This window comes from Sus scrofa, chromosome X (assembly GCF_054392235.1).
Source record: "Sus scrofa isolate SSC_HxYL_T2T_F1_AM1 chromosome X, Sscrofa_HxYL_maternal_Yorkshire_Landrace_v2.0, whole genome shotgun sequence".
Classification (NCBI taxonomy): domain Eukaryota; kingdom Metazoa; phylum Chordata; class Mammalia; order Artiodactyla; family Suidae; genus Sus; species Sus scrofa.
Window position 1 is genome coordinate 133,884,910 of NC_139401.1, and position 24,040 is coordinate 133,908,949.

General features: G+C 36.5%; 1 protein-coding gene across 7 annotated transcripts in view; it reads right to left on the minus strand.

Annotated features, from left to right (window-relative positions):
- Nucleotides 1-23,757, minus strand: part of GABRA3 (gamma-aminobutyric acid type A receptor subunit alpha3) — a 226,616-nt gene extending 202,859 nt beyond the window's left edge. For all 7 annotated transcript variants that reach the window (XM_085007138.1, XM_085007137.1, XM_085007135.1 and 4 more), the window contains exon 1: nt 23,613-23,757. The gene's annotated coding sequence lies outside the window, so the exon portion shown is untranslated. The remainder of the gene's footprint in view (nt 1-23,612) is intronic.
- Between the last annotated feature and the right edge of the window lie 283 nt (nt 23,758-24,040).

Sequence of the window (24,040 nt, forward strand, 5' to 3'; positions counted from 1 at the left end):
TGGAATTTGCCTGACAGGAATGTGCACAAGCAAGCTTGCTGCCTAGCAGGATAGAGAAGGACTGGTGCTGATTCCAGGAGAAGAAAGAGAAAGAGGGATTGAAAATGTATATGAAGAAATTATGGCTGAAAATTCCCCAAACCTAAAGAAGGAAACAGATATCCAGGCACAGGAAGCACAGAAGTCCCAAATGAGATGAACCCAAATAGCTCCACATCAAGACATATCATAATTAAAATGGCAAAAGTTAAAGATAAAGAGCAGAGTTTAAAGGCAGCAAGAGAAAGCAGTTACAAGGGAATTCCCATAAGGCTTCAGCTGATTTCTCTGTGGAAACTTTGCAGGCTAAAAGAGAGTGGCAAGATATATTCAAATTCCTAAAAGGAAAAAACCTGCAACCCAGGACACTCTACTGAGCAAAACTGTCTTTTAGAAAAGAAGGAGAGATAAAGACAAGAAAAAATTAAAAGAATTCAGCAATACTAAATTTACCCTAAAAGAAATATTGAAATGTCTTTTCTAAATACAAAAGAAGCAAGAATCTATAGAAAAATGAATATCATAATAGGAAAGGAAAACATATAAAAGAACTGAACATCACTTAAATAAGCCAGTATGCAGATTAAAAAAAAAATCAAAACATTTTGTGAAAGTGACTATAACTACAAGGAATAGCAAAAGGATAAACATGAGGATGTAAAATAGGACATCAAAATCACAAAATGTGAGGGAGGGGAGTAAGAAAATGTGTATCTTTTAGAATATGTTTGAGCTTACATTACTATCAGTCTAAAGCAAGTAGTTTATATAATTACAGTTAACATACTTGAAAACCATGGTAACCACAATTCAAAAACATAAAATAGACTCACAAAAAAAAAAGTAAGAACTCAAGCATAATATGACAGAAAACCATCAAACCACAAAAAAGAAGCAAGGAACAAGGAATAAATACAAAATAAACAGAAAAACAAGTTTTAAAATAGCAATAAATACATACATAAATATAATTACTTTAAATGTCACTGGATTAAATGCTCTGATCAAAATACATAATGTTTCAGATTGAATAACAAAACAAGAACCTACAATAAGCTTCCTACATGAGACCCACTTTAGGGTGATAGAAATGCATAGATTGAAAGTGACGGTATGGAAAAATACTTTATGCAAATAGAAAAGAAATTAAGGAAGGGGTAGCTATACTCATATAAGACAAAATATTCATTAAATCAAAGACTGTAAAGAAAAATGATAAAAGGATGAATACAAGAATATATTACACTCATTAATATATATTCATCCAATATAGGAGGGCCTAAATACATAAAACAAATATTAACAGGCATAAAAGGAGAAATTGATGGGGACACATTAAAGGTAGATGTTAACACCCCACGGACATCAATGGACAGATCTTCCAAACAGAAAATCAATAAAGCAATAGAGATCCTAGATGATACAATAGAACAGTTAGACTTAATTGATATTTTCAGGACACTATATCCCAAAAAACCAGAATACACTTCCTTTTTTTGCAGAGGTTTGGTTTATTTATATAATTTTAAGGATTATTACAATAAACAACATATTATTCCTGCAGCCATGTGTTTAGCCTCTCAGGATAGGAATCTAGTGTGGCTGAAGCAGCATCTCAAGGAGATGCCTGCATTTGGTGGGATAGTTCATCACCACCTGTGTTTTGTACATTTTTAGAAATTGAAATATGATTGATTTACAAATGTTCTATCAATTTCTGCCATAGAGCAAAGTGACCCAGTCATATATACATATATATATACTCTTTTTCTCATATTGTCTTCCACCATGTTCTATCACAAGTAATTGGATATAGTTCCTTGTGCTATATAGCAGGATCTCATTGCTTATCTATTCTAAATGTAACAGTTTGCATCTACTAACCCCAAACTTCCAGTCCATCCCACTCCCTCCCCCTCAGCAACCACAAGTCTGTTCTCCATGTCTGTGAGTCTGTTTCTGTCCCTTAGATAGGCTCATTTGTACCATATTTTAGACTCCACATATAAGTGATATCATATGGTAGTTGTCTTTCTCTTTCTGATTTACTTCACTTAGTGTGAGACTCTCTAGTTGCATCCATGTTGTTGTGAATGGCATTATTTCATACTTTTTATGGCTGTGTAGTATTCCAGTGTGTATATGTACCACATCTTCTTAATCCACAGAATACACACTCTTTTCAAGCATGCACAAAACAGGATACACCACATACTAGGGCACAAAATAAGCCTCAACAAATTTAAAAGGAGAAATTATTCAAGCATCTTTTCTAACCATAACAGTATAAAATTAGAAATGAACCACAGAAATAAAAATGAGAAAAAAATACAAGGAGACTAAACAATATGCTACTAAAAATCTAATGGGTTAATGACGAAATAAAAGAGGAAACCAAAAAACACCTTGAGAAAATGACATTGAGAACACAATATAAAACTTATGGGATGCAACGAAAGCAGTCCTAAATAAAATTGGAAAGGAAAAGGTAAAACTGTCACTGTATGCAGATGACATGACACTCAATGTAGAAAACCCTAAAGATTCTACCAAAAAAAACCTATTAGAACTAATAAATGAATTCAGCAAGGTAGCAGGGTACAAGATCAATATACAGAAATCTGCTGCATTTCTTTACACTAACAATGAAATATCAGAAAGAGAAATTTAAAGAAACAATCCCACTTAATATCGTGTCAAGGAATTCTCTTGTGACATAGTGGGTTAAGAATCCAGCATTAGGAGTTCCTGTTGTGGTGCAGTGGTTCACAAATCCGACTAGGAACCATGAGGTTGTGGGTTCAATCCCTGGCCTTGCTCTGTGGGTTGAGGACCCAGCGTTGCTCTGAGCTGTGGTGTGGGTTGCAGAAGCGGCTCAGATACCATGTTGTTGTGGCTCTGGCATAGGACAGTGGCTACGGCTCCAATTAGACCCCTAGCCTGGGAACCTCCATATGCCACTGGAGTGGCCCTAGAAAAAAGACAAAAAAAAAAAAAAAAAAGAATCCAGCATTATTACTGCAGCAGCTTTGGTCACTGCTGTGGCAGAGTGTCAATCCCTTGCCTGGGATTTCCACATGCTGTGGGCATGGCCAAAAAAAAAGTCAAGTCAAAAGATAAAATACCCAGGAATAAATCTAACCAAGTATGTGAAAGACCTACACACCGAGAACTATAAAATGCTGATAAAGGAAATTGCAAATGTATAAAGAAATGAAAAGATAATCCCATGCTCTTAGATTGGAAGAATCAGTGTTTTTAAAATGTACATACTACCCAAAGCAATCTACGTATTTAATGTGATCCCTATAAAATCACCCATGACATTTTTTCAGTAGCAGAGCAAATAATCATAAAATTTATTTGGAAACATGAAAGACTCTGAATTGCCAAAGCAATTCTGAGGAAAAAAAAAATAAAGCTAGAGACATAACCCTCTCAGACATTATACAATACTACCAAGCTACAATAATAAAAACAGTATGATCCTGACACAAAACAGACATATAGATCAATGGAACAGAATAGAGAGCCCAGAAATAAACCCACACACCTAGGAAAAATTAATCTGAGAAAAAGGAGGCAAGAATATACAATGGAGAAAGAATAATCTCCTCAGCAAGTGGTGTTGGGACAGCTGGGGCAGCCTCATGTAAATCAATGAAATTATAACAATGTTTTACAGCATACATACACAAAAATAAACTCAAAATGGCTAAAAAACATAAATATGAGACATGACACCATATTCCTAGAAGAGAACATAGGCAAAACATTATCTGACATAAATTCTACTAATATTTTCTTGGATCAGCCTCCCAAAGCAAAAGAAATAAAAGCAAAAATAAACAACTGGGACCTAATAAAACTTAAAAGCTTTTTCACAGCAAAGGAAACCATAAACAAAATTAAAACACAACCTACAGACTAGAGAAAATATTTGCAAATTATGCAACTGACAAGGGCATAATTTCCAAAATATACAAACAGCTCATAAAACACAATATACAAATAATAATAATAATGATGATGATGATGCTGATGAAATACTGAGTAGAAGAACCAAGCAGATATTTCTCCAAAGAAGACAGATATTTCTCCAAAGAAGGCCTATAGGCAAATGAAAATATTCTCTACATCACTAATTATTAGAGGAATGAAAATTAAAACTACAATCAGACACGACCTCACACTGATCAAATGGCCATCATTAAAGTCTGTAAAAAGAGATGGGATTAAGATGGCAGAATAGAAGGACAGGAGCTCAACTTCTCTCCTAAACACAACAAAATTTACAACTAAATGCTGAGCAATCGTCAACCAAATGAACCAGAAACCTTCAAAGAGATGTCCTACTCCAGAAGACAAAGAGGACACCACATCAAGAGGTAGGAAGGATGATTACACAATATAAACAGCCCCACAGACTGGAAAGTAACTGGTTCACAGAGACTCACCTACAGGAGTGAGAGTTCTGAGCCTCACATCAAACTCTCACATGTGGAGATATGGCCTTGGGAGAAAGAGCCCCTGGAGCATCTGGCATTGAAGGCCAGTGGGGCGTATGTGCACCAGCTCCACGGGACTGGGGGGAACAGAGACCCCATTCCCAAAAGGTGCACACAGACTTTCACGTGCACTGGGTCCCAGGGCAAAGCAAAGTCTCCATAGGAATCTGGGTCAAACCTGACTGCAGTTCTTGGAGGACCTCCTGGGAAAACAGGCTTGTTGTGGGGGAAGGACATTGGAAGCAAAGCTCTCGGGAATATTCAGCAGTGTGCCTTTCTCTGGAGGTGGCCATTTGGGGAAAAGCTGGCCCCAGCCATCTGTGCTGAGAAGCCCCAGGGCAAACAACCACCCAGGTGGGATCACAGCCCCGCCCCTCAGTAAACAGGCTACCTAAAGACCCCCTCAGGCACACAGCTGCCTCTAATCCCATCCAGAGACAAAGCCCCACCCACCAGAGGGATAGGAATCAGCTCCACCTACCAGTGGACAGGCATCAGCCCCTCCCATCAGGAAGCCTACAGCAAGCCCCCGTACCAACTTCGGCCACAAGGGGGGCAGACGCCAGAAGTAAGAGAGGCTACAACTCTATTATCTGTCAAAAGGTCACCACGCCAAAAACCTATAAAAATGAAAAGACAGAGAACTATAACTCAGGTGAGGGAGAAAGAAAAATCCCCAGAAAATCAGCTAAGTGACCAGGAGATTCTCAGCCTCCAGGAAAAAGACTTTATTTAGACTGTTGATGCTGAAGATGATGCAAGACATTGGAAATAAACTGGAGGCAAAGATGGATAACTTACAGGAAACAATGAGCAAAGAGATACAAGATAGAAAACTTAAGCAAGAAGAGATGCAAAATACAAGAAATGAGGTAAAAAATTCATTAGAAGCAGCCAACAGCAGAATACAGGAGGCAGAAGAAGGAATAAGCAAGGTGGAGGACAGATTAGAGGAAATCACGGATGCGGAACAGAAAAGAGAAAAAAGATTGAAAACAAATGAGGAGAGTCTCAGAGAACTCTGGGACAATGTTAAACGCACCAACATCCATATCATAGGGGTGCCAGAAGGAGAAGAGAGAGAGAGAAGGGGACAGAAAAAAATATTCCAAGAGATAATAGTCAAAAACTTCCCTAACATGGGAAAGGAACCACTCACTCAAATCCAGGAAGCACAACAAGTACCATATAAAATTAGCCCAAGGAGGAACACCCTGAGACACATATTAATAAAACTGACCAAAATTAAAAACGAAGAGAAAATATTGAAAACAGCAAGGGAAAGGAGACAAATAACATACAAGGGAACCCCAATAAGGTTATCAGCAGATTTTTCAGCAGAAATATTTCTGCAGGCCAGGAGGGAGTGGCATGATATACTTAACGCAATGAAAGGAAAAAAACCTCCAACCAAGATTCCTTTACCCAGCAAGGCTCTTATTCAGATTTGAAGGAGAAATCAAAACCTTCACAGATAAGCAAAAGCTGAGAGAATTCAGCAACACTAAACCAGCTTTACAACAAATCCTAAAGGAACTTCTCTAGGCAGAAAAGAAAACACCGCAACAGGAAACAAAAATTCCACAAATGACAAGGCTCACCAGTAAAGCTATATAGACAGTAAAGATACGAAATCATCCACATGCAATTATGCCACCAAAATCAGAAATCATGAGAAGAGGAGGGTACAAATGCAGGACACTGGAGATGCACTTGCAATTAAGAGACCAACAACTTAAAACAATCTCATATGTATATAGACTCTTATATCAAAACTTCAGAATAACTGCAAACCAAAAATCTACAATTGATACACAAACAAATAAGAAAAATCAATGCAAATACAACACTACAGATAGTCATCAAACCAGAAGAGGAGAGAACAAGAGAAGAAGGGAAGAAAAAAGAGCAACAAAAACAAATCCAAAGCAATTAATAAAATGGCAGTAAGAACATACATATCAATTATTACCTTAAATGTTAATGGACTAAACGCCCCAACCAAAAGACATAGATGGGCTGAACGGATACAAAAACAAGACCCATATATATGCTGTCTTCAAGAGACCCACTTCCCTTCTAGGGACACATACAAATTGAAAGTGAGAGGATGGAAGAAAATATTCCATGCAAACGGGGACCAAAAGAAAGCTGGAGTAGCAATACTCATATCAGACAAAATAGACTTTAAAATGAGGAATATTTTAAGGGACAAGGAAGGTCATTACATAATGATCAAAGGATCAATCCAAGAAGATATAACAATTTTAAATATCTATGCAGCCAACATAGGTTCACCACACTATATAAGGCAACTGCTAACAACCTTAAAAGGACAAATCAACAATTACACAATCATAGTGGAGAACTTTAACACCCCACTTACAGCAATGGACAGATCATCCAGACGAAAATCCATAAGGAAACACAGGCCCTGAATGAAGCATTAGACCAGATGGGCTTAGTAGATATTTACAGGATATTCCATCCAAAAGCAACAGAATAGATATTCTTCTCAAGTGCACATGGAACATTCTCTAAGATTGAGCACATCCTGGGCTACAAATCCAACCTTGGTAACTTATAAGAAACTTGAAATCATATCAAGCATCTTTTCTGACCACAACGCTATATGACTGGAAATCAACAAGAAAAAAACTGCAAAAAAACACAAACACGTGGAGACTAAACAACATGCTACTAAACAACCAGCGGATCACTGAAGGAATCAAAGAGGAAATTTAAAAATACCTACAAGCAAATGACAACAAAGATACAACACTCCAAAACCTATGGGATGCAGCAAAAGCCGTTCTAAGAGGAAAGTTTATAGCAATACAAGCCCACCTCAGGAAACAAGAAAAAGCTCAAATAAACAAGCTAACTTTACATCTAAAGCAGCTTGAGAGAGAACAGACAAGACCTAAAATTAGTAGAAGGAAAGAAAGCATAAAGATCAGAGCAGAAATCAATGAAATAGAAACAAAGAAAACCACAGAAAAGATCAATGAAATGAAAAGCTGGTTCCTCGAAAAGATCAACAAAATTGATAAACCCTTAGCCAGACTTATCAAGAAAAAATGAGAGGGGACTCAAATCAATAAAATTAGAAATGAAAAAGGGGAAGTCACAACAGACATCACAGAAATACAGAGGATCATGAGAGACTACTATATGCAACTACGTGCCAATAAAACGGAAAACCTAGAAGAAATGGACAAATTCTTAGAAAAGTACAATCTTCCAAGACCAAACCAAGATGAAATAGAAAAGATGAACGGACCCATCACAAGTACTGAAATTGAAACTGTGATTAAAAAACTTCCAACAAACAAAAGTCCAGGACCAGATGGCTTCACAGGCGAATTCTATCAAACATTTAGAGAAGAGCTAATTCCTATCCTTATGAAACTATTCCAAAAAATTGCAGAGGAAGGGATACTCCCAAACTCATTCTATGAGGTCACCATCACCCTCATACCAAAACCAGACAAAGATACCACAAAGAAAGAAAAGTACAGGCCAATTTCACTGATGAACATCGATGCAAAAATCCTCAACAAAATACTAGCAAACCGCATCCAACAATACATTAAAAGGATCGTACATCATGATCAAGTGGGATTTATTCCAGGGATGCAAGGGTTCTTCAATATCCACACATCCATCAGTGTGATACACCACATTAACAAACTGAAGAATAAAAACCACATGATCCTCTCAATAGACGCCAAAGAAGCCTTTGACAAAATCCAACACCCATTTCTGATAAAAACCCTTCAGAAAGTGGGCGTAGAGGGAACCTACCTCAATGTAGTAAAGGCCATATATGACAAACCCACAGCAAACGTCATTCTCAATGGTGAAAAGCTGAAAGAATTCCCCCTGAGATCAGGAACAAGACAGGGATGTCTGCTCTCGCAACTACTCTTCAACATGGTTTTGGAAGTCCTAGCCACAGCAATCAGAGAAGAAAAAGAGATAAAAGGAATCCAAATTGGAAAGGAAGAAGTAAAACTATCCCTATTTGCAGATGACATGATACTATACCTAGAGAATTCTAAAGACTCTACCAGAAAACTGTTAGAGCTCATCCACAAATTTGGCTAAGTCGCAGGATACAAAATTAATACACAGAAATCGATGGCATTTCTATATACTAACAATGAAAGATGAGAAAGAGAAATTAGGGAAGCAATCCCATTTACCATCACATCCAAAAGAATAAAATACCTAGGAGTAAACCTACCTAAAGAGACAAAAGACCTGTACTCTGAAAACTATAAGACACTAATGAAATAAATCAAAGATGACAAAACAGAAGGAAAGATATACCATGCTCTTGGATTGGAAGACTCAATTTTGTCAAAAATGACTATACTACCCAAGGCAATCTACAGATTCAATGCAATCTCTATCAAATTACCAAGGATATTTTTCACAGAACTCGAACAAAATATTTTAAAGTTTGTTTGGAAACGCAAAAAACCCAGAATAGCCAAAGATATCCTGAAAAAGAAAAATGGAGCTGGATTTCAGACTATACTACCAAGCAACAGTCATCAAATCTATATGGTACTGGCACAAAGACAGAAATATAGATCAGTGGAACAGGATAGAAAGCCCAGAATTAAACCCATGCACCTACAGCCAACTCATCTATGACAAAGGAGGCAAGAATATACAATGGAGAAAGGACAGCCTGTTCAATAAGTGGTGCTGGGAAAACTGGACAGCCACATGGAAAAGAATGAGATTAGAACACTCCCTAACACCATACACAAAAATAAACTCCAAATGGATTAAAGACCTAGATATAAGACCAGACACTACAAAACTCTTAGAGGAAAACATAGGCCAAACACTCTCCAACATAAACAACTACAACATCTTCTCAGATCCACCTCTTAGAGTAATGACAGTAAAAACAAATATAAACAGTTGGGACTTAATTAAACTTAAAAGTTTCTGCACAGCAAAGGAAACCCTAAATAAAAGGAAAAGACAACCCACAGAATGGGAGAAAACATTTGCAAATGAATCAACTGACAAGGGATTCATCTCCAAAATTTACAAACACCTTCTGCAGCTCCATACCAAAAAAACAAACAACCCCATCAAAAAATGGGCAGAAGATCTAAACAGACAGTTCTCCAAAGACATATAGATGGCCAAAAAACACATGATAAAGCTGTTCAGCGTCACACATTATTAGAGAAATGCAAATCAAAACCACTATGAGGTACCACCTCACACCAGCCAGAACGGCCATCATCCAAAAGTCTATAAACACTAAGTGCTAGAGAGGGTATAGAGAAAAAGGTAGTGGTACACTGTTGGTGGGATTGTAAATTGGTGCAACCACTGTGGAAAACAGGATGGAGATGCCTCAGAAAACTAAACATAGAACTACCATTGGATCCAGCAATCCCACTCCTGGGCATCTAGCCAGAGAAAACCACGACTCACAAAGACACATGTACTCCGATGTTCATTGCAGCACTACTTGCAATAGCCAAGACATGGAAACAACCTAAATGTCCATCAACAGAGGAGTGGATCCAGAAGAAGTGGTACATATACACAATGGAGTGTTACTCAGCCATTAAAAGGAATGATATATCGGCATTTTTAGCAACATGTATGGACCTAGAAATTATCATGCTAAGTGAAGTCAGCCATACAATGAGACACCAACATCCAATGCTTTCACTGACATGTGGAATCTGAAAAAAGGACAGAATGAACTTCTCTGAAGAACAGATGCTGCCTCACAGACATTGAAAAGCTTATAGTCTCTGGAGGAGACAGTTTGGGGGGTGGGGGCATGTGCTGGGACTTTCGGATGGAAATCCTATAAAATTGGATTGTGATGATCATTGTACAACCTTAAATGTAATAAATTCATTGAGCAATAAAAAACAAACAAACAAACAAAAACAAAATGGCTTGTCCCTTGGAGGGAAAAAAATAAAGTTGTTAAACAACAAGTGCCGGAGAGGTTGTGAAGAAAAGAGATCCTCCTACACTGTCGGTGGGAATGTAAATCGGTAGAGCCAATATAGAAAATAGTATGGAGGGTCCTTAAAGAAGTAAAAATAGAGTTACCATATGATCCAGCAATCCTACTTCTAGGCATATATCCAGAAAAGACAAAACTCCAATTTTACAAGATACATGCATCCCTATACTTATAGCAGCTCTATTCACAATAGCCAAGACATGGAAACAACCTAAATATCCATCACTAGATAAGTGGATAAAGAAAATGTGGTGAATATATATGCAATGGAATACTATTCAGCCATAAAAAGAATGAAATAATGCCATTTGTAGCAACATGGATGGACCTAGATATTATCTCATTTACTAAGTGAGGTAAGTCATGGAGAGAAAAACAAATACTATATGATATCACTTATATATGTAATCCTAAAAAATAAAACAAATCAATTTATTTACCAAAAAACCAGACTCATACATAGAAAAGAAACTTATCATTACCAAAGGGGGAAGGGGAGAGGGAGGGATAAATTAGAAGTATAAAATTAATAGATACATACCACTATATATAATGTAGATAAACAACAAGGACTTACTATATAGCACAGTGAACTACATTCAATATCCTGTAAGAACCTATGGTGGAAAAGAATCTGAAGCTAACATAATACTAGAAATCAACTCTAGTTAAATACTTTAAAGGATTGAAAAATGTTGTGTCATTTATAATACTATGAAAAATGTAATACTTAGAATACATTTAATGAAACATATTCAAACCTATACACTGAAAACTACAAAAACAAACTTTACCTTGTTCCAAAGACAAAAGTCATCTAGACATGCATCAAAGACATAAATCAATGAACTAAATCTATAAAATTCTGGAGGAAAACAAATGAGGGGATCATAATGAACTAAGTTAAGGAAAAGACTTCTCAGAATACAAAGGCAAAAGTCATACAGAAAGCTCATATAGAAAATAAAAAGACAAGTCCTAATGAGAAAATATTTTCAAAATACATATATTTTAAAGGATTGTATAATATACATATATCTTACAATTCAATAATAGGAGTATGAGTATCCCAATTTTCAAATGGGCAAACAATTTGAATAAACATTTCTCCAAAGAAGATATATAGACAGTCATGAAGATATATAGATGGATATGAAAAGAGGTTCAGTATCATTAATCATAGGGATATCCAAATTAAGCCACAATGAAATACCACTACATACTTACTAGAATGGGTAAAATAAAAAGACTGATGAGGCAAGATTAAAAAGTTAATATACAATAGTAAATTACTTCCTTATACACCAGCATTGAACAACTGACATTTGAAATTAAAAACAGCACAATTTACATTAGTATCAAAAGATGACATACCCACATATAATTTTTTAAAAATATGCATAAGATCTATATGAGGAAACTACAATACTGAGATGAAAGAAATTAAAGATCTAAATAAGTGGAGAAATATTCCATGTTCATGGATAGGTAAAGATAATACTGTCAGGTTCAGTTCTTGCCAACATGATCTATAGATTCATTCGACACAATCCCAATCAAAATCCAAGTAAGTTATTTTATTGATATAAACAAAGTAATTCTAAAATTTACATGGAAAGGCAAAAGGCCCAGAATATTCAAGCAATACTGAAGAAGACAAATACCATTGAAGGACTGACACAACACAATGGCAAGAATTACTATAGAGCCATAGTAATCAAGGGAGTATGGTATTAGTGAAAGAATACACAAATCTATCAATGGAAAAGAATAGAGAGTCCAGAAACAGATCCCACAAATATAGTCAACTTATTTCTGACAGAGGAACAAAGGCAATTCATTGGAAAAAAGAATAAATACTCTTTCAACAAATGGTGCGGGGCAACTGGATATCCATCAACACAAAAATAAATCTAGACCAAGACTTTACACCTTTCACAAAACTTAATTCAAAAATGGATCACAGACATAAATATAAAATGAAAAATTATGAATTTTCTAGGAGATAACAGGAGAAAATCTAGGTGACCTTGGTATTGAGCTTTTAAATTTAATACCATAAACAAGAAAAATGCTAAATTGGATTTAATTAAAATAAAATATATCTGCTTTGACAATGACAGTTAAGAGAATGAAAACACAAGACATAGAATGGGAGAAGATATTTGCAAAACATATATATGATAAAGAATTTGTATCCAAAATACTCAAAGAAATCTTAAAACTCAAAAATAAGAAAACAACTCAGTTCAAAGTGGATAAAAGATCTGAACAAACACCTCAGCAAAGAATATATATGAATGGTAAGCATATGAAAAGATGTTCAACTCATGTCATTAGGGAATGCAAAATAAAACAACAATGATATGCCAGTACACATCTATTAGATCAGCTAAATTCCAAAACACACAACACCAATTGCTGATGAAAATGTGGAGCAACAAAAAAATGTACAAAAAAAAGAGAAAAGAAAATGTGGAGCAACAGGAACACTCACTCATTGCTGGTGGGAATGCAAAATGATTCAGCCACTTTTGAAGACAGTTTTGCAGTTTTCTTTATAAAATTAAACATAGTCTTATCATGTGATCCAGCAATTATGCCCCTTAGTATTTACTCAAATGAATTGAAAACTTATATTTGCACAAAAACTTACGCATGGATGTTGATAGCTGCTTTATTTATAATTGCCAAAACTTGGAAGCAACCACAATGTCCTTCTACGGTAAATGGGGAAGAAAAAGACTGTGGTACATCTGGGCAATTGAATATGATTTGACAATAAAAAGAAATGAGCTATCAAGCCTTGAAAATACATGGAAGATACTTAAATACCCATTTCTATGTGAAAGAAACCAGTCAGAATGGGCTATATACCATAAGATTCCAATTATGTGACTTTCTGGAAAAGGCAACACTATAAAGACAGTAAAAAGATCAGTGGTTGCCAGGGTTCAGGGAAGAGGGAGGGATGAATAGGTGGAACATGGATATTTAAGCAGTGAAATATTCTGTATGATACTATAATGGCAAATACATGACATACATTTATCAAACCCCATATAACTTTAAAACACAAAGAATGAATCCAAATGCAAACTATGGACTTTAGTTGATGATTATATATCAATATAAGTTCATCTATTATAAAATGTACCACATTAATGCAAGATGGTAGTAATATGAAAAACTGGGAGTGGATGAATATAAAGTAACTCTACTTTTTATTCAGCTTTTTTATAAATCTGAAACTTCTCTACAAGTAAAGTTTATTAGTTCAAAAAAAAAAAGACTGAAAATTCCAAATAAATGATGCCTAGGAATATATCTAATACATGAGTATTGTTAATAAAATCATAAACTTCTATTAAAGACTATAAAAATAGACTTGAAATAATACCAAGATATAACATTCATAAGTAGGAAATCTCTTTATCAAAAAGATGTCAATTCTTCTCCAAATCATTCTACAGCTTCAGTAAAGTTCTGAGAAGAATCAACATGACTTTACTGGAATTTGAAAATCTTATTTTAAAATTAAATTAAGGGAATAAAGGGCCAAAAATAATCAAGACAATTTGGAAAGAACAATGAAAGTGGTGTGGGTAAGGGCAGAGAGCGAAAAAGAACTTGACCTTAAAAATATCAAAATTGATTATAAAGCATTCATAATTAAAACAATATGTGTAGACAAATGGATTAATGGAGCATATAGACCACCTAAAAATAGATGCAAGCATCTATGGAAACTAGGTTATATGATGGAGTTTGCATTCTAAACCAGTTGTGTATAAATAATATTGAAACAAATGGTATTTGACATAGAAAAAAATCCACCCATATTTCACATCACAGATAAAAATAAAACCCAGATGGCTTTTAAAAGTAAATGTAAAGCAACAATTTAAAACATTTCAAAGAAAATTTGGAGAACATCTTTAATGATCATGCAATAAGAAAATATTTCTTAAATATGAAACAAAAATCACAGTTCATGAAGGAAAAGATTGATAAATTTATCATGAAAATCTAAAACTTCTAAGTGATAAAGGACCCCATAAACAAAACAGAAAGCCAAGGTGACATGCTAGACATAGATTTATGCAACATATGTAACTGACAAATAATTAGTATCCGGAATATACAAGGAATTCTAACTAGGAAAAAGCAACCAAATGGGGGTGGCTCTGCATGTCGTGTTTTGGAAGGAGGTAGAGAGAAATGAATCTGGGGTTAGACTCAAAGGGAAGATAAAGTTTATCTATAATGTTTTATTTATTTCATTAAAACATCTGAAGCAGAAATGACAAAATGCCAATACTTGCTCATTCTGAGCAGTGTATATGTGGTTATTTGATCACTGTTTTAGAAACTTTGAGTTTCTTTCTAAATTTTAAATTTTTCAAAATTAAAAAAGACATGTAAATGAAATTGATAAAAATAAATTTGAGCAAAGTGAAGAAGTTAAAATTATAAATAGCATCTTCCACATCCATAATCAATTAGCAGAAATAATGGTAGCAAGATCCCCTTCACAAAATTAAAAGCATGATATGTTACTACTATCATACATTCTATACAGTTAGACAAATTGAAGCTTAGAGACCACACAGCTAGTAAGTAGAAGAGCTGAGGTAATAAGAATTATTTTAAAACTTCAATAATATTTAAATTTGCAACTAGGACAAGAAGAGATAAACGAGAAGAAAGGGGAAAAAAAAGAAACTCCAAAGAGAACGTACAATATATAATAATTTACATATATTAAATGTGGCATAACAGAACAGTGGGAAAAGATGAAATATTCTATATTTGGTATTGTGAAACAGTTGAAGAGGAAAACAATTTAGAAAATTACCTTACACCACACATCAAAATAAATCCCAAGGGCATTAAACAACTAAATATAAACAATAAAAAATGAAAACAAAATCTATTCAAACACTTATCCCATTTCTGAAGAGGAAAAACTTCTTAAATGTGGTGAACTTAGAAAAAATCACAAATTCAAAGATATATAGCTATATAGATAAATAATTAAATAAAAGTTCACTTGTGCATAAAAATTAATTTAAACTGTAAATTTAGGAAATATATTCCATATATACCACAAAAGAAATGTCTAAAGTCTACTAAATGTATATACTATCCACATGAATAAATAAGAAACAACTAAATTTTCAATACAGAAATGTATATAGGTCATGAATACATGTTATATGAAGGAAACAAAGTGACCAAAAAACACAAGAAAGTACCCATGGCTCACTATAATAAAAGAAACACATTAAAATTGTAAGATTCTATTTTGCCTCCAGCAGAATGGCAAAGATTTTTAAAGGATAATGATAGCCAGTACTGGTAAGGTTTACTAGCAGAAATTGGACATCTTATACAATGTGACAACTTCACACATATATCAAAGCTTTTAAAAAATTAATATCCTTAGGTCCAGTAGTGCCTCTTATGAAAACCCATCGTAAGAAAAACCATTCTTTCAACAAATATTTAGTACAGATCTACAATGTGTCAAACATTGTTCAAGAGACTGGGAGATACAACAATAAACAAAACAGAAAAAAAAAAATCCCTGTTCTTGAGGGGCTTACATTTTAATACAAGGATTCAGCGAATAAATAAAATATCTAGTCTGTTAGGTGATGATACAGACCAAAGAGAAAAGATAAGGCAAAAAAAGGAAAATAGTGTTAAGGGAGAAGGGTTTGCATTTTTATGCATAGTTGTTATAGAAGGCCCCACTGAGGTGACACTGAAAAAAAGGCCTGAAAGAGGTGAAGTTCAAAGAAGCAACGATTTACATGTAAAGGTATACATTTCACGGCTATTCACAATAACTTAAAACTGAAAGTAATTTAAATGACCAATATGGGATCTGTTAAACAATTTTAGTATAAACTGTACAGCTGAAAATTGTGTGGGTGTTAAAAATTGTTTGAAGGCTGTTGAATCACATGGGGAAATGCTTACAATATGATACCAATGGAGAAGTCAGATATAAAATAGTACATATAAGGTATGATTCCAATTATGTAAACATGGAAACATCTGGAAGGAAGTACAGCAAGTTATCTTTGGGCTAGATATTTAAAGGCAATTTGTGTTAACTTCTCTCCATTTTCCAAATTTTCTATTATGAGGCTGTTTTATTTCTATAACTAGACAAATAGTTTAAAGGTAGATATTATAGCCTTAAGGTAGATCCATAAATGTGCAAAATGTTTTAAATGGTGGTGTTTGTCAGTCATGCCTTAAATACTAGATCCAGATTTGGGTATTATATATTAAGGGTGATACTGAAAACTGAAATATCTCATAGCAGATACTCAAAACATATGTCATATGAATCCCTCTTGTACTATTTTTAAGTTATTTTATGCTATGATCACTTACATAATTCCATCTCCATCCACCTTCCCTTCCCTTTCAAAAAAAATCTATATAATACTTGATTTCATTTAAAAAATCATTTTTAAAGAGAAAAGGCACCCTTCAAAATATACATCCTGGAGATTTTTATTCTTCTTTCTGTGTATGGTGAGAAGACACACTGTGTACAAACATCAATACTTTAAAAATCATATTTGAAGTATAAAAAATGTTTTTCTATTACCAAAAAATACTTCCCCTAGGAGGAGACTTCCTGGACCACTACATTTAAGAACATGAAATAATCATCTTGCCTCTATTTCACAGTATCCTGCACCATTTTTTTTTTTTTTAGTGCTCTTAGTTTATTTCAAACCAGCAATAATGGAAATACCATCCAATACTCAAGTTTACTATAGAACTTAGAATACAGACAGTTCTTTCCTGAGATTTCAAGACAGTCATGATTTCAGCAACCTCATGAATGGAACAAGGAAAAGTGCCTTCTTGCAATTTCTTCCAAATCCTGTGAATACTTCCAGAAAAATTAGCAGAATTTTTATATGGAATTTCAGAATTCCATATAAAATCCTTAGTGTTGCTTAAATAAATGACTGAGATTGAACTACCTGCACAGAACAATGAGAATGTAGTAGACCTCAGAGCATGAACCATAGAAGCTTACAGCTGAGAGGGTCTTCATAGGTCATTCAGATCTAATCCAACCCTCCTCATTTTACTGTTATGGAAACTGAGACTCAAAAAAGACAAATGGTTTGTCACAAGAAACTAAGGTAGCATCCAAGTCAGGACTAGAATCTAGACTAGGCTATCCAAAATCCTATCTTAAGAGAAATTTTTAATACCCAATTATTCATAATTTTTTTTTCTTATCAAGTGCCTCTTTCTCTAATTTGTTGAATGGGGAGAGTTAGGGGGTCTAGAAAGAGTGCTAGCTCATTTAGAGGTTCAGTTAAGCAACATGACATATAACCTGGTTTTCAAGTAAGCATGTGCTCCTGTAGGCATGAGGCTAGAGGGAATCTTACCTTTCCTTATAGCACTATCATCTGTCAAACATCTGCAAAATGAATATGCATCACCCAATCTTAACTGTTAGTAATCACTGTGAGCATGAAAGTGGGAGAGGACTGTTAGAAACTGGGTGTTGTTTTTCAGTACTCAAATTTGATGAAAAAATCTAACAATGTTGAACACACCTTCCATCTTTTTCCTCTACACAGTAATTGCAATATACAATTATATAATTCAATAGTTTGTAAAATAATGCCTATCTCCAAATCTAAACCTTAAGCGCTAAGGTGGCAACAAACATGTCTATTTTGCTCACCATTATATGCTTTATTCTTAGTAAATAGTATGTGCTCACTAAACATTTATCCAACAAATGGATGAGTCCTCTTCCCTCAAGGCTGTTTCATAATACTGTACTCTCCTAGTTTGCACATGTCTGACCTCTTCTCCTTTGTGGCCTTCACACAGGCTCATATTTGTTCCCCCACATCCTAAAGATAAGCATTCCCCAAAGAAGAAGTCCTTAGACTCTTTCTTTCTACTTCAAACATTTCTTTTATATCAATGACTCTCAAATCACTCTCTCCAGCTAACTTCTTTCCAGAGCTCCAATCCCACATATTTTTCCAACTGTATCCAGTACCTCTTGCTGGGCTATAGCAATAGCAATACTGGCATGTCCTCAGTCAAACTGAGTCACTCTACCTTGCAGATCGGTTTGCTCATCCATAAAATGAGGGTGTTTCTTCTCTACCGCATATATGGAAAAGTCTTAATTTTCCAGGCTGCTATTCAACATTACTGATTGTCAGGCCCTCCAAGTATCTTGCAAAACATTTTTCACATCATCTCACCATACTCCAACACAACTGAACTTCTCATTATTTCCAATACACACCCTCTAACTTTCTAGCCTCTGCTTAGCACAATTTTCCCACCCCCTAAACTCTGCATGTCCAGAGTTCGTCCAATTTTCAAAGCCAAGTTCAAATGCCACTTCCAGGAAGCTGTCTTTGAACTCCTTGGTTGCAAGCCCTTTGCCTCTTTTTCATGAGTGTGGATCTTATTCCTATAGTATTATACTTGTTTGTATATTTCTTCTCTCTCCTACTTGACTGTGTCATCTTGGAGGGCAGAGGCTTTTCTTCAGTCAGCCTGTATCTCCCACATTGTCTTTGGTCCATAGTACCCACTTAGTAATCTTATACAGAATAGATTCAGTTTAGGTCATATCAGTCACCATGCTTAAAAGCCTTTAATCAGTTCATTTGTTTCTGGAATAAAGACCAAAATCCTTACAATGACCCACTCCAGCCACCTCAGCTTTTGTTCAATTTTCCAAATTCACTGTGCTTCTCTCATCTCAGGGCCCTCCTGCATGCTCTTCCCTTCATCTAGAAAATGACTCCACCCCTTCCAATACCCCCACTCACTCCCATGTCTCTACTCAGCCTTAACAGCACGTCCTCAAAGAAGCTTTTCTTAAACCACAAGCTGGATCAGTTTTCTCGTTATACACTTTCATAGCCCTACTCCCAATACTTTTCCTTCATAACATTTATTGCTGACTGAAAATAACACAGTTGTATGTGATTATCTGACTTATGACCTCTTCCCCATCAAACTATCAGCTTCAAGTAAGCAAGGACCATGTCTGTTTAGTTCACCTTTCTATCATCTGCATGGTGCCTAACCACATCACTGAATATTGAATAACTGAGGTGATTAATTGACGAATGACTGAATTAAAGGCAAAAATTTGGGACTTAGAGTATAAAAATATTTTCCTGGCTTCCTATAATTCCTTCAAAGTAAAATTGTGATGTCAGGTAGCTATCTGGGACAAGTGAGCTGGCCTTCTATTTTTCATAAGAAATTTATAAAATAAGATGAAAACTGCCCCCAAATGCTGAAAGGAAACCAAAATTACCCTTTTTTAAATGAATGTATGGCCCCAAAAGGCATAGTAACACCAACTGGTCAGTTAATTTACTTTACAAACATTTATTAAGAACCTACTCTATGCCATATACTGGGATAGTGGCTGATGTGACAATAAACTGGACTGATGATACAGCCCCCTAATTGCTTGGAATATATAGTGTAAGAGTGGAATTTATAGAAGCTTAAAAAGAAAACTTTTATGGCAGTCACAACACCCAAGTAATGCTTCTTTGTGAGGATATTAAGTTCTCCATCAAAGGAGATATTTAACCTGAGGGTGAAAGATCATCTGGCAGGGATGATTTAGAAATTATAACGGCCAAATTTGGGCATCTCGAATTAGATGGACAGGAAGCCTAGACCAGAGCTGCTTAAAGTGTGGTCCTAGGATCAATGCGCATCTGCGAACTTTTATTACCAGGCAGCAACAACCTAAGTACTGAAATTGAGAACACATACAAGTACAGAAATTGAGAATATGCCCTTACAAAATGTTACAGCAATTCAATCTGAAAAAAAATTTTTTATGTCTGTTGAATTTAACAATAAAAATGTGAGCTCATATTTTGTATGTCTTTTATCTTCTAGTAATTCATAGCTAATATATTTTACTAAAGTAACCATATGCAATGAATTGGAATTTAAAAAAAAAAAAAAAAAAAAAAAAAACTGGTTCTTCACCAAGATGGCTTGAAAGCACCAGAACAGCAGGTTAAGGATTATCTGTCAGCTTGTTAAAATGCAAAACTGAAGTCCCACCACAGACCCTCTGAATCAGAATTAGCATTTTAACAAGATCCCCAGGGGATTCTTTTGCACATCAAAGTTCGAGAAGAACTGGCCTAGATGATTTCTGAAGCCCCTTAGAACCCTAAGATTTTACAATTTACTTCACATAGAGAATTGCAGAGATGAAAAACCCTTGATGATAAAGTTCACCTCATCATTTTATAGGTGGAAAAGATGAAGTCCTTACAAGAGGAAAATATGTGTCCAAGGTAACTGGTAAATTTTCAGAGCTAGCTGAACTCAACTTCCCTAATACCCAGGGCAGTTTTCTACTCTACACACTGCATGCTGACTCCAACTCCATCCAGTCCTACTCTGTGCTATCCCCTCAGTGATGTCACTGTTTCTAAGATACTTTCTGATATAACAATTTATTCTATCTTTTATATACTGTGTGAACCTTAAATCACAATGATTTCAAGCATTTTCTTTATGATAATTACCCTTAATCCTTTCTTCCCAAATCTTCCCACACATCTATTATCTGGCTGCTATATGGACATTCTGGGGCTTTAGCATAAATAGCACAGATTCCTGGTTTTTAGTAAAAAGAACAGAGGCATATTTTTTGTTCCCATCAGTCCACTTGATACCAGATACCAGCTTTTCCAAGGAAGAAAACATACAGTATCAGGGCTGCTTTAGAAAACTCAGTAAGATCAGTTTGAGGCGGCAAGTAAGTGAATGAGAACGGGTATGTGTATATGTATGACTGAAACACTTTGTTGCACAGCAGAAATTATCACAACCTTGTAAATCAACTATGATGAAGCTTTAAAAAAGAAAATGGGATTCTAGGCCATATTAATGAAAGTCTAGTCTCCGAAATGAGGCAAACACTGGTCCTTCCCTCATGATCTTGTCAGATCCAAGGCTTGAGGAGAGAAGTATGACTGCTGTCTTCAAGTATCTGAAGGGCTATTATTAAGAAGCAAACTTGTTCTAGATAGTCCCAAAGAACCAATGAGTAGAAGTTACAGGGAGACAGCTCTTGGCTTATAATGGGATTACTTCCTGACAATCAGAGTTGCTCAAAGATATATAGAGCCACCTAATGAGCTCTCTGTCACTGCAGGGAGTTCAAATAGAAATCAGTCAATGAACAAGATGCTTAGGACAAATTCAAGAAGTAAAGCTTGATGGCCTTTAGGGATCCTTCCAGTTCCAAGGTTTTAGTAATCTAAAATTTTCACAACAAGGTGACTCTAAGCTCTCAGAAAATAAGAGCAAGATTTGGCCCTAAAAGGAGCAGATTTTTGCTGGATGTGAGATGGATGGGGCTGTGACCCTGAAAAAGTGAACTCTTTCCAGGCATTCTTTTCAAAGGAAAGCTGGCTGCCGAAATACAGCCCTTTGGGTAGCCCCTCCAGGAAGCCCATATGAGTGGCTCCACAATGGCCATACACTATGCCCCACTCTAGTTTCCTGTTACTTTAAACAAAGGACTCTACTACTTTCCAAAAAAAATATTGCCAAACGTCACCCTTCCTACTATACCTACACTTTTCCTAACAGACAAAGGTGTAGATTCTAGTGTTAGAGGTGAAAACCATGCATTCTGGAACCAGGTTGCCTGTGTTTTAATTCCCAATTGGGACATTTAATTGCTTAAATCTCTCTGTGCCTCAGTTTCCTCATCAGTAAACCAAGGAAAATAATAGTATCTGCTTCATAGAGGTGATGTGAGAATAATACACATTAAACCCTCAGCCCAAGATCCAAAACATTCTAAGTACTCAACAATGTTAGCAATTAACATTGTGGGTGTTATAATTACCACCATGGGTACAGCAGTATCGCCAACACAAAAAGCCCCCATCAAGCAACCAGATCTCTTCTACCAGTTCAGAATGGCTGTACTACAAGAGCTTCAGCCAGCCCCTGCATAGCTACAGATATCCAGAACCTGGTGACCCTCAATAAACCATACTATTCACACCAGGAATCCTGGCTCTTCACCCAGCTCTCTCTAAATCCAGCAGCCACCCCTCCCCCAGTCCTTCTGCCTATGCCACCCGCAGCCACAGTCAGAGGAGCAGAAAACTGGAAATCCAGTTCCAGACAAACCATCAGGTGTTTCTTTCCTCCCAAGGACACAGCTGGACCTAATACCATGCCTGCTAATAGGATGGGGTGGGATATATGACCCCCTGGTCTCCCTGTCAGCTTAACTACCTGAGATGGGGAGTGGGCAGGCAATGGGGCTTCCTAAGGAGAAGCAAGGGAAGCATCCCAAGTTTGTGAAGGAACTCAGGCCCAATCCTACAATGAGCCTCTTAAAGGAAGGGGGGAGGTCGCAACCTGCTTTCAGAGGAAGCAGTTATTTACAACTTTCTACTCACTGGCATCTGGGGGCGGTAATAGGGAGGTGGGGAAAGGGGCTGCACGGTATTCTCCTTCTTTCTCATTTCAAGCAATGAGAAGCAGCTGCAGAGAAAGAGTTAAAGGAGAAAGGAAGCTCCAGCCATTACCCCATCTCTGTGCCTAGGGCTGTCTGGGGGGTCGTGACGGTGCTTTCTACTCTGGCTAGGGGCCACTCGGTTGCTTTCTGCAGCAGCTGCTGGGTCCCCCCAAGCAATTTGCAAGGTCAATGCTGACCTGCTTCCAAAGAGGAACAAAACAATTCACTGACAATGAAGCAAATAGCGCATACACCATATCGCAACCCCCATCCTCACATCAGGTTTTACCCCAGCGCCTCCCTGCCCAGATACGGACTCTGGGCTTCCACCAGCCCCACTGGGGAATCCAGGATAGCATCACAGCTGCAGAGCATGTCTCGCCTCCCTGGCCAACCCAAGGAGATTCTCAGTACGGGGAAGAGATGCTATCGCTAAAGGAGACCCGAGCTTGGGGGAGGGGGAAGGAGGGAAAGCTATGTTTCTTACCAAGCTCCACAGTCACTTCCCCGAAGCGAAGAGAAGGATGAATGAACTGAAACAAGTTGGAGGTTGAGCCCTCACAGAGCTCGGCTTCCTCTTCTCTTTCTCTGGGTCTCTCGCCTGGTCCCTCTCTCCTCTCGTCTGTCTCTCTGGTTTGCTCGCAAGCTTGCGCGCGCTCACTCTCTCCCTCTCTCTCTCTCTCTCCCTCTCCCTCCCTCCCTCCTCCTCCTCTCTCTCTCCCTCTCCCTCTCTCTCTCTCTCTCCCCCTCCCTCCCTTCTCTCCTCCCCTCCCCCTTTGCTGGATTTGGATTCACCACTGCCTAGCGCTGAGCACGCGGCTGTGCTGGGGTTCAGAATACAGCGCTGCAAAGGTTTGAATCTGTGGTTGTTTTAGGAAAGACTAAAGTAGTATTTTATTCTGTAGGGTCTCCATT